The following is a 10,947-nucleotide window of genomic DNA, read 5'->3' as shown; positions in this document are numbered from 1 at the left end:
CGGCGCGCCCCGCCCCGCGCCCCGCTGCGAGCCCCGCTCCGCGCCCCGCGCCGCGCCCGGTTCCGAGTCCCGCCCCGCGGCCCGCTCCTGTCCCGCCCGGTGCCGGAGCGTGCGCGGGGGCCGAGGCGGCGGCGGGGCCGGGCGCACCGGGACCGGTTTGGCGCGCAGCCCCAAAGTTTGCGGAGCGCGGGTTGCGGGCGCGCGCGCGGGCCGGGCGGCCGCAGGTGGCGGAGCGCTGGCCCGCGGGGGCGCGGCGCGGAGCCCAGGTGCGCGGCCCGTGGGCGGCGCTGTGCGCGCGGGACGGGCCGACCGGCCGGGAGCGCGAAAGCCGGGTGGCGGCCGGCGGGGGGTGGGGAGCGCAGAGGAGAAATGGGGAACAATGCGAGTGAGCAACTTCAGGAAGTCATTGTGAAAGAAAGCTGGGAAGAGCTGGGCGGCCGAGCGAGCCGGGCGCTCTGACAAGTGCCTGCGCGGCCCGCGCCCGGGGCGGCGTCTGCGGCGACGGTCCTGGGTCCCCGCGGAGCGCAGCCGAGCCCGGGCGGGACGCTTGGCCGCGGCGAGGGGGCCGAGCCGGCGAGCCCGGCTCCGAGGTTGCTCTTGGCGCCCAAGGATCGGTCTTGGACCCCCAGAGTGCGACGCACACATACACGTGAGTGTTTCCAGGTAGAATTTCCGTAGGAAAAGTTGGATTAAAAAAAGAGAGAGAAAGAAAGAGAACACGAGGCGGTTAGATGTGTAAGTCCTGGTTTCGCTCGGGTCCGCCTCTCCTCTCTAGGGACAGCGGGAGCGCTGACTTTTGTCAAAGCCTGGGCCACTTGGTGCTGTGCCGGCAGGTGCAGGGCCGGCCGGCCGTGGGACACCTGTGAGCCGCCCCGCTGTCCCCGTCGGGAGGACGCCGTGGTCCCGGTCATGTTTAAGTCGATCTACGCTTATATAGTGATATCACGGAAGTCAGCCTTTATAAAGGCATTCATAACGCGCTTTCTTTTCTTATTTTTGACGTGAGAGCTTTTTGTTTATACTGTAAAAAGAAATAGATCGAGTCTGAACTTGCTTTCCGCAAAATCGGAATTATCCCGGTTTGAAAAGTTGGCAGTACTTTTTTTGCCGAGTGCCGTTTTGGCTGTCAGGTTACGAAACCCCTCGGTCAAAAGGCGTCGGGTTACTTGCGACTGTATTTGAAACGTGTTTGAAAAATTCGTCAAGGATCCTTGGTGATTCCTAAGGAATCTCCTGAAGGTGTGATTGTTTTTTCTTCTAAGTTGGAGGCACGGAGTGTAGCATCTGGAGAAGCAAAAAGGGTTACGATTCGATTCGCAGGGTCTGATCCGGCACTTCCAAATGCAGCTTTCAAATGCAGTTTCCATTCTCTCTGGACTGCAGCCGAGGAGTGAATGTCAAGGCCCTGTGCTTCCCTCAATTTCAGAACTCGAAATTCCCCACCCGGCTCCCCACGGGGTATTTCAGCTTTGAGGTACCTTATTTTAAACTTGGAAAGACAAACTGGTATTGAAGAAATATCTCCTTAACCTTCTGTTAAAAGTTTTTTTTTTTTTTTAAAAAAAGGAAGCAGAAAATATTTAATATGCATAATATTTAAACTTCCATGGAAATTTCAGTGATTTTAAGGATTGGTTCACTTTGGTTATGAGTTGAGGGGAGAGTGGAACCTGCAGGAAACGGTCTGAGCCTCTTGAATTCACTGCTTTGTTTGAAGATGTTTATTTGATGAGGTTATTTGGATTCATCTTTTATGTGGGATTTTTAAAGTAATAATTCAAGTGTTATGTATATTATATGTGTTGCAGTTGTTTCAGTGACAAATTAGATAGTTTGATATGTGGCTTAAAATTTAAGCAGTCACAGATATCTCTAACCGGAAGATTACTTGTTTGCATTCCAGATTATACAGAACGTGTTGAAAAATAATTTGTGTGCACAGATATAAATAATGATGTTGCATTTAAAAATCCTATACAACTGGGGTTTGATACAGTGTATCCGATTTCAAAACTTCCCATGGTCATACATTTTTACACCTTTTTTACATGGAAAAAAAATGTGTTTCCTGGACTCAAAGTCCGCCAGAGCTGAAGACCAAAACATGTCACTGAGTTAAATGGTCAGGTTTTCTTCCCGTCCTGTTTCTCGGTGATAGTTGAAGGCAGGAGTTTCAGAAACTCCTCCGTGCTTCTTTAATTCCTCAATATTTTAATAAAAGTGCTACATCTTGGGAAACTACATATCCTCGGAAATTCAGCAGCATCGTCACAGCCTCATGGGATGAGCCCACAGGTCCGTGAATCAAAGTATGTCGCATTTGGGTCTTTTGAGAAGTGTGTCTGAAGTCTCGTGAGAGAAGGTAACCAGTGGTTTCCTTGCAGCCATTTCCCTTGTTGAAAATTAAGAACACAGCCAATGTCTTGGCCAAGAGGCTGCAGCCAGTAGTGCTGGGACCACTGTGTCTTCCTCACTGGAGGCCTAGATTCTGAGGATCGTGGTTCTTTGGTTTGGGGATCTTTTCCCCTTGGCTTGGATTTGTGTGTCTCACGTTGGGTCATGTGTAGGAGCATACTGTCAATATAAACGTCAAACTCTTGAAGTTGGAGAGGACCTGATGTATATATACAGTCCACTACATGCCATGCTGTGAAAGACCTCCACCCCACCTTGTCCGCGTGTCGTGTGTATCCTTCACGGTTACGTGTGTATTAATAAATACAGGAAATGAAGACCTTATGTCACCATATGCCCAGACACACACGGGGAGTACACACAGCGTGGGGGAGAGATGCAGAGGAGCAGAGTAGGAAAGGGTTATAACATCAAACCCACCTGACCTGAGTACTAAAGCCCCTCCTTTGGGGTTGGTTGGTTGGTTGGTTTGATTTTTATCTTTTACTGAAACAAGACAGATTTTCCTGCTTAGAATGGTGAATTTAAGCATAAGTGACGTTAGTACTCTGGGTGTCTGCCTCACGTATTTGCAGTTAACCCAGACTTCATCAGGGGTAGCAGCGTTCAGAGGCATTTTTGTTTCTTTTTCCCTCCTCTAATAGTTGTCGTTATGAAATAATTTCACTACGAAATAACTCTTGGTTTTGTTGCCTTATTTGAATGGAGATTTATATCAGTGGATCCAGCTCACAGAGAGCAACCCTTTGGGGTTGACTGGCAGCCCTTGCTATTTCTCTCTTTTTTAAATTATTATTTTTAAAATTTCATTGAAGCATAGCTGATTTACAGTGTTGTGTTAATTTCTGCTGTTTCTACACACACTTTCGGGTGCTGAGACTCCCACTTGTGGCCATAAGGCGCTGCCCCTCCTGCCCTGATGGTTACCGTTAGTCCCTGTCTGGTGTCGGTCCGTTTGTACCTGCAGAGCCGTCAGGCGTGCGTGTAGCATCATTCCATGTCACTGGAGAAAACACGAGATGTAAAAGCGACAAGTGACCCATCCTTTGAGGCTCACAAGGGCAGAACCGTTGATCCAGTTGACACCTTGAGATGGATCATTCTGTTTTTACTCAGAACAGGCACATGTACACGTGTGATCCAGACCTTGGGCAGGTTGCATTTCAGAGCGTAGGCATTACACACACACCACACACACACACACACACACACACATTTTAAATCCAGATGAGGGAGACAGGAATGGGGTTCATCAGGGACGTGGGCCTCCCAAAGCAGACTCGAGCCACACCAACAAAACTGGTTTTATTATGGGGTCGACCAGATGCCCACCCTGGTTTCTGCACGGAGACCTGGCACGTTGTTGTTCTTTGCAGTGTAATAAATGACTCTGCACCGCAGGTTACCTTTCTGCATCTCCTGTAATATATGTTCACGTCCTTCCATTTTCAGTGTCGTTGCTTTAATAGCTTGTGTTTGACATCACTTTGAAACGTTTGATGATAGTCTAACAAATATTTGTAAGATGTTATGAAACATTAAAAGTGAAATGCTGCATTATTACAAGTGAAACAGAGCAAACAAAAGAAGCTTTGCAGAGAGCCCCAGGGTGGAGAGGTGGGCAGGGCCCACCCTGCTTTGGTGTGTGTTTGGTTGGGGGCCGGGAGTCACTCCTGAGAAGGGCCCGGTGGGAGAGGCAGCCCAGGCCTCCTCTGCAGCAAATGGCCTCATCCCTTGAGTCCGTCTTTTTTTCCTTCTCCTGTTTTGCTGCAATGAACAGGTGGGTGGATGCCTTGGGTGCCTCCCATGATCCACCTGGGGATGAACTGTGAAAAATGGTGAAAACCCCGAGTTCCAGGCCTGGGGGCCACCTGCCTTCCCCGCCACAGGCGTGGCTCTGTCTCCCTTCTCCCAGGGCCGTTCGTTTCTGCCTTTGGGGCGCTCAGAATGCCTGTTGACTGAAAGAGATCCCTCTCCCACACGCCACAAGCCCGCCAAGTCAGACGTCCTAATCTGTGAACCCGTTTTGGTCAGGACAGGAAGCACGGGCTCCCTTCCTGCCCTTGTTTTCCTGAGAGAAAACTACCTTCCCTCCTTTTTTGCATATTTGGCAAGTGGGCCCACCTTCCTCTCTGCCCCAGTGGAAGGCGAGGAGGGCGGTGACGAGGCGAAGGAGACAGCGGGGTCCCTTCCAGGTGGCTGAGTCCAGGGGCTTCTGTGCAGCTCAGGGTCCGAAGGCCCCAGGCCTCCAAGGTAGGACTGGGGGGCAGCCCCCCCCCCGGGTCTCCAGGGGCCACAGGCTCCTGGGTGAGATCACCCATTTCTTTGCTGCTTTTCCACAGATGGGATGTTCCTAGCGTGCACCCTCCTCCTTCCCAGGGCAGCCTACGACCCAGCCCCTGCCCGGCACCCCTCCCGTTGTCTGCCCTGGGTGATGGAGAGCCTTATTACCTTCCATGTGCTCTCTCTGCTTTCGGGGGTCCCCGCTCCACCTCCTGATGGCTTACCGTGCAGGGCCACGACTTAACGAATTGCTGAAGATGGGCCCTAATGAGTGGGAAAGCTCCTCCTTCAGCTTTTCTCATTCAACTGTGCAATGATTCGTTTTTCTTCAGCAGTCAGCTCACTGCTAAAAGAGATCTGACTCTCCTCCTGCCATGTTCGCGCCAAAAGTGAGCTCTCATGGACGTGCGGTTGCTGCAGGGCCTCTGGGGTGTGTTGAGGGCAGGTGCAGTGTGCGAGGGTCTCAGCTTTGTTATTTAATCCCTTCCCTCCCTCCTTCCTCTCTGTCTCTGCCCCTGCCTCTCCATCTTCCTTGTGTCTCTCATGTATGGGGTTTTTGCAGAGACAACTAAGAACTGCATAAAGAATTTGTAAATGACCTTACACACACTGAAATAGACTTCTGGGTTCCATTGTTGAGTTCAAATGCTAAAATTGACACTCTAAAGCTTTTTCGGGCAGTTTGAAACTGTCTAAAATTGAACAAGATGGTTTGGATTAGAGTCCTTTTCTAAAACTAGGGGTTCCAGGGTGAATATTGATTCATCAGTTTTTGGTAAATTTTTGTTGTTACATCAGACTTTCACTGGCACACTTGGAGCAAATGAAATAGCACATAAGACACCCCCTTAGACCAAATGGGAAAAATGTTTAATTTAGAATCTTTAGGAGAAATGAAAATGAGGGATTGATCTCATGTAAGCTGACTTTGGAGGCACTCTGAAATGAACTCCAGTGCTTTTAATGGAAACTAGAAAGAGCCGGCAACCCCCTGGTGTGAGCCCCACTTTGAGCCTGAAAAAGTGACCTTTTCTTCCTCCTTTGTGCTGGGTTTTGTGCAGGGCAGTGATATTCAAAGAGATCCACAGTGAAAACATTGATAAATTGTGTATCCTACTTCATTAAATTAAAAATCATACTGCTAATTATCTCAGGTTGTTAGAGATAAGGCAATTAATTACCATTTAAAAATGGTTTAGAAATTTCTAGTGCATTTCTACCCGCGTTTTCTCGCTTCTGTCTGAAGTTGTGTTTGTTTAACCTGAATTTCAAGAATTTTCGGTTTAATTTAGAGCAGATAGCCTTTTGTAAAAGAAATGTAATTTGCTGGAAAAAACAAAAAAGTAAAACATTGAAAATAAATAATTTAAACTTATTTAAGGGCTGCAGAAAAATCTGACTGTAGTGTTTAAAGTGAGTTTTCCTATATTTTGCTCGCTGATGGATGTGAGCATTTTTTGCCTGATTATACATAAAGATGTGCTGATTTTGTAGGCCTGAAAACGAGGAAGTTGTAAGCCTCTGTGAGGTTCTACTGACGACAGCCTCCCCACCCCCGGGTTTGCATGAGGACATTGTGGGCTAAAGGTTGTGGATGACAGAACGGACTCCAAGCCGTCCTCGCTGGGCGTGATACCCACTAGGAGAGCGTATCCATATGGACCTTGTTACATGTTCTGTTATGTTGGGCATTTTGTCCTCGGGATCCTACAAGGTTTGGGGTGCAGGATAGCTCAGCTTTCTGTCCGTCACCGAGTACAATGGAAATCTAGAACTTTTCTTGCTAATTTGGTCCACCTAAAGAACCCATTCAGAGTATGAAGTGGTATTCTTCTCTGTGATTATTTTAGTTACTGTCAGTAGCAATCACTGTTCCCAAATCATTGATACATTTGTACTTCCTTTACCCTTCCCAGACACAACTGAACTTGACTTCAGCTGACCCATTTGAAGCTGGGGTGACCAAAGTAAATCCCCAAAGTACTGAAGCTGCTAAGAGATTAAGCTACGATTTAAGGAGCCCGGTCTTTGAATTTACACTCTGTGTACTACGAACTTGGTTTTGAAAAGTGAATAGAGATGATTTTTGAAGAATTTTTATAAGAAGTTACTTCATTCTGATTCATGACAGCTGATAAATTTGGGGGTGTTGTAAACAGAACTGATCTCAGGATGCAAGTCCTTTAGGGAGAATTTCCCATTAACCTGGAAACCACGTGGCCTTAACGTGGAGAATCAGCCATCAGGATGTCTGCACCCAGTTCTCTCTGGAGCCGGCATCCTGTGATGCTCTGGAACACATTTGCTCTCTCTGTTTGCATATAGATTTGTAGGTCTTGTTTCCCCACCAGCTAGGCAGGAGAGACTTTTCTAAATTTAAAAAAAAAAAAAAAAAAAAAGGTTATATGGTAAACTGGATGGTGTCCTCAGTGGGAAATTCAACAATAGCTTTTCAGTTGTTGTTGATACATAGATATGTATGGATTGCAAACACGGGGTATTCCTGTGGGGATTAGCATAATTTTACTTCCTTGGGTCTAAATAACATAAATATAGCTTGAAAAAGAAGTCCAATGGCCTTTGTAGAAACCTCAGTGTGACAGGTATGTTTTTCAGAGTGTTACGGGTAGACGTGTGGATTTTCCTACCATATACAGTTTTAAGTTTGAATTTTTCATGTCCACATAAAACTTCACTGCTAAGACGGCAAGAGGAGATAACTGTATTCTTCATGACAGCATCCTGCCTTGCTGAGTAAAAAACTGAGTTCCTATTGTAACTTTGTATTTATCTATTTTATAAAAAGTGAAAAAAAATCTTTGAAAAATAATAGGAACACAAAGACTATTCCTGGGTTCCTCTGTCTCTTCACTTTATAATGACAAGAGATCAACACTTATGAGGATATCCGCGTAAATCATTATTTTGGTCCAGTTCCTACATCTTTCTTTAAAGATGGAGATGTCACTTTTGTGACACAGTTGCTGACCAAGCATGAAGTCTTCTAAAATCGGGAAGAAGGTAGAAGAAAATGATCTAAACTTAGACTTTTCACTTAAGTGATGAAGTGTAAAAGGCCATTTATATTTGAGGAAGCAACTTAGGAAATGGCCTCTGATGACGGCCAGAATCAGGAAAAGTCCTCTAAAAGAGTATGTAAATTCTGAGTGTCTCTGCCTCTCCCAGGGTTGCTGAATAAACAGCAGCTACTGTTAGTAGTTTGAGAGCCAGTGTACAGGGGTGCACACGTGAGGGGGTCCAGACACACGATAGTTGTGCAGTGCCGGACCTTCCTGGGGCACTTGAAACCCAGCTCTGGACCTGTCTTGAAAGCACAAACTGTCTCCAGCTCCGTTTTCTGTATTATTTTCTGATTTCTAATATTTCGCATCTTTTGTCCTGCCTCACTTCGAGACAGGTAGCTCGGTGATGGCTTTTACAGATAATCTCATGGTTCTTTCCATTCTGTGTTAAATCCCTCCTCACTGAGAATGTTTTCAGACAGCCGGGTTTTCAGCTGTTTTTTGAAGAGGCTTCCCGAGTTCCCCCTGACCCTTCCTCTTTTGCATATCAGTTCCTGCCCCTAGGAAAAAAAAGGTGAGGACTGAATTTCACATGGGAGCTAATTTGCCCTCAGAAAGCAGGTTCACAGCAGCTGGAGGAAGAGTTCTCTGTAGCTCAGTTTTAAAAAAGTGAGTGTGTGTGTGTGTGTGTGTGTGTGTGTGTGTGTGTGTGTGTGTGTGTGTGTGTGTGTGATGTGTGAATGGCTCAGTTAAATATGGGGGCGGGGGAGAAAGCCAAATTGGATTCCCTGCCATCCTGTTTAAATCTTGTTTCTCATTGTTATTTGCACCAGTCCTAATCTCTGTGGAATAATCATGAAAATGTGTAGATTGGCAGCTAATTTTTGAAAAATGAAAAGACTCAGAAATGGAATAACTGGGCTCCGAAGTTGTTACCTTCTCCCGGCCTGTTTTGTGTCAAGTTGTTAGGAAAACCTCTATGGTCCCCAGAACCAGATACAAAGACCCTGCATATTGCCTTTGCTTTCTCTTGGAAAGTTTCCTTTTTTAAGAGACAGTGTAATTCACAGTGTTAGGGTAGATTTGCAAAAATAAAATCTACCAGTCTGAAGATCAAAAGACTTTCTCTCAACAGGAATAATGGGTTTTATTAAAGAGGTCTGTGACCTAAAACATTTTAAATAGATTATAGGCTTGGCCCGTGTTCCCCCTTTCAAAATAAGCGTCATTGAGATTATAAGGAAATGACCCCAAACGTAACTCTAGTGCAACCTCTCTCATCAGGGAGGAGAATAATCAATAGCATCCATTTGACCAAATAGCCAGAATTTAACTGTATTGGAGAAGTTTTGTGGTGAGGCTTGCCTTAATTGCAGAGTATTACAAAGAACATGCTTATTTTCTGTGACCATAGAGGTAACACCCATTCCTTATCCATTTATCCATTTAAAATTTGGGACTGCTGCCCAAGTGGTCCTGGGTTCAGATCTCAGCTCTGTTGTCTGTTTAGATGGGTGGACTTGGGCAGAATACTTCTCTCTTAGCCTTGGTTTTCTCATCTACGAAATGGAAAGAATAATACGGATTATGTATAATAATAAGAATACAGTTTAATTGCAAGGATGAAAGGTGCACACTTAGCAAATGGGGATTGAATGCTGGATCTGCCGTGGACACTGCCGGGCGCTCAGATAAGACAGAGGACGAGGTGGGTGGTGTCCAGGCCTGTGAGGATTAGCAGTGCAATGCCAGGCGCGTGGTAGCTGCTTCAAGAAAGCGAACTAACCCCAGTCTCGTTTCCTTTCCCTCTTTTGCTGGCATGTATCAGGCACTCAAGAAAGGCTATGAAAATATTTCTGGACAGAAACTCACCCATGTCACGTTTATTGTGCTGTGTACTTAATTCTTTAATCGCCATTAATCAGGGTGGCTTGGAGAGGGTCATCCCACCGTGGCTATGGGAGGAGGAAAAGAAGGCGAGGTCAGGGAGGGGCTTCCAGAAGGTCTTGCTGTCGCCCTGGCCTGGCCACCGGGGAAGCAGGATGCTGTGGGCCTGCTCCCATCTTGGGCTTTGCCCTTTGGGCTGTGCCCCTGTTCTCTAGCCTCCGGCGAGCCGGTGGGGAGGGGGAGGTGGGCGAGTCCCGGGGAGTGACGGGCCTGGCCGCAGGCCGCGCCTCCTGAAAGGACAGTCCCCGCTGGCTGTCCCTTATCTCTGCATCTGTCTCCCCGTGCGTGCGTGTGTGCGGGATTCAGGGCTGCTCTCTCCGCAGAGACTATAAAAGCATTCGCGTCTGTAAGAGCTGCCCGGTGACCGTAATTTCCTGAGAACGTTGTGTTTTCTCCCATCGATAATGTTGGCTCTGGCCTCAAGTCATTGGGGCTCCCTGTGCAGAGCAGAATATGGCAATGTTCCCGGGAAATAAGTGTTCCCTCTGGCATCTCCCTTTACAGGCCTGCTGGTCTCGGTTTGGGTTGAAGTGAAGGTTTGTGAAAATAAGGTGTTAAGTCACTTTTGCGATAAACTCCCCTTCCTGACCGCAAGCTCTTTCGGACTGAGATCAGATCAAGCCTGAGTCCCATGTTCCATTTGACACTGGGCACTGCTTCCACGAGTCTAAAAAGAAACACAGAGCCTGGGCCGTGCCTGTGTTCCGGGGGATGGGGTGATTTCCCTGTCCCCTTCGAGACCCTTCCAGGCTGCCCCTTGGCGGCTTCTTGGTCTTGGAGGGGGTGGCGTTTCCTCTCCCTCAGACAGTTTTCCATTGTCGGATTATTCCTTGGTCTTGGCCTAAAAGCAAAGTCACTTGTACAAAAAAAACTCACTACTTTTTAGTCCCAAGAGATGCAAATTTCGACTTTGGGGAAGTTTGAGGGAGCTTGTCAAGCTACCCCTCGAACCACCGTGTGATGTCAGACAAGACAGGCCACGGAGTCACAGGGCCGGCGTGGACTGTGCCCTAATTCTTACGAATCTCAAAACGATGGTGCCAACAAAACGTTCGTCCAATCAAGGGGGGCGGCCCTTAAGCACAGCCCCAGGACCGCAGTGGCCACAGGCCCACACACAGTGGGTCCGTGTCGGGTTGGTAGAGAGTGCATTCGAAAGCCTAAGTGAGGCTGAGGACCTAACGTTTCCTCGTGGGGGTTGCAGACATTCAGTGAAAATGGAAACAGGCCTGTGCCGGGGACCCTGCATCCTCTGATCGCTGGGGTCGGCTCCCTACCA

At 47.6% G+C, this 10,947-nt stretch overlaps 1 protein-coding gene across 8 annotated transcripts in view; it reads left to right on the top strand.

The window, feature by feature from the left end:
- The first annotated feature begins 400 nt into the window (after positions 1-400).
- Positions 401-10,947, top strand: part of IKZF1 (IKAROS family zinc finger 1) — a 90,041-nt gene continuing 79,494 nt past the window's right edge. For 5 of the 8 annotated variants that reach the window (XM_067042968.1, XM_067042969.1, XM_067042967.1 and 2 more), the window contains exon 1: positions 521-649. The gene's annotated coding sequence lies outside the window, so the exon portion shown is untranslated. Of the gene's footprint in view, positions 650-10,947 lie in introns of all 8 variants that reach the window. The other 3 variants (XM_067042965.1, XM_067042964.1, XM_067042963.1) reach the window with 1 other exon arrangement.

Source organism: Kogia breviceps, chromosome 9 (assembly GCF_026419965.1).
Source record: "Kogia breviceps isolate mKogBre1 chromosome 9, mKogBre1 haplotype 1, whole genome shotgun sequence".
NCBI lineage: Eukaryota > Metazoa > Chordata > Mammalia > Artiodactyla > Physeteridae > Kogia > Kogia breviceps.
This window is presented reverse-complemented; position numbering and strand designations above follow the sequence as displayed.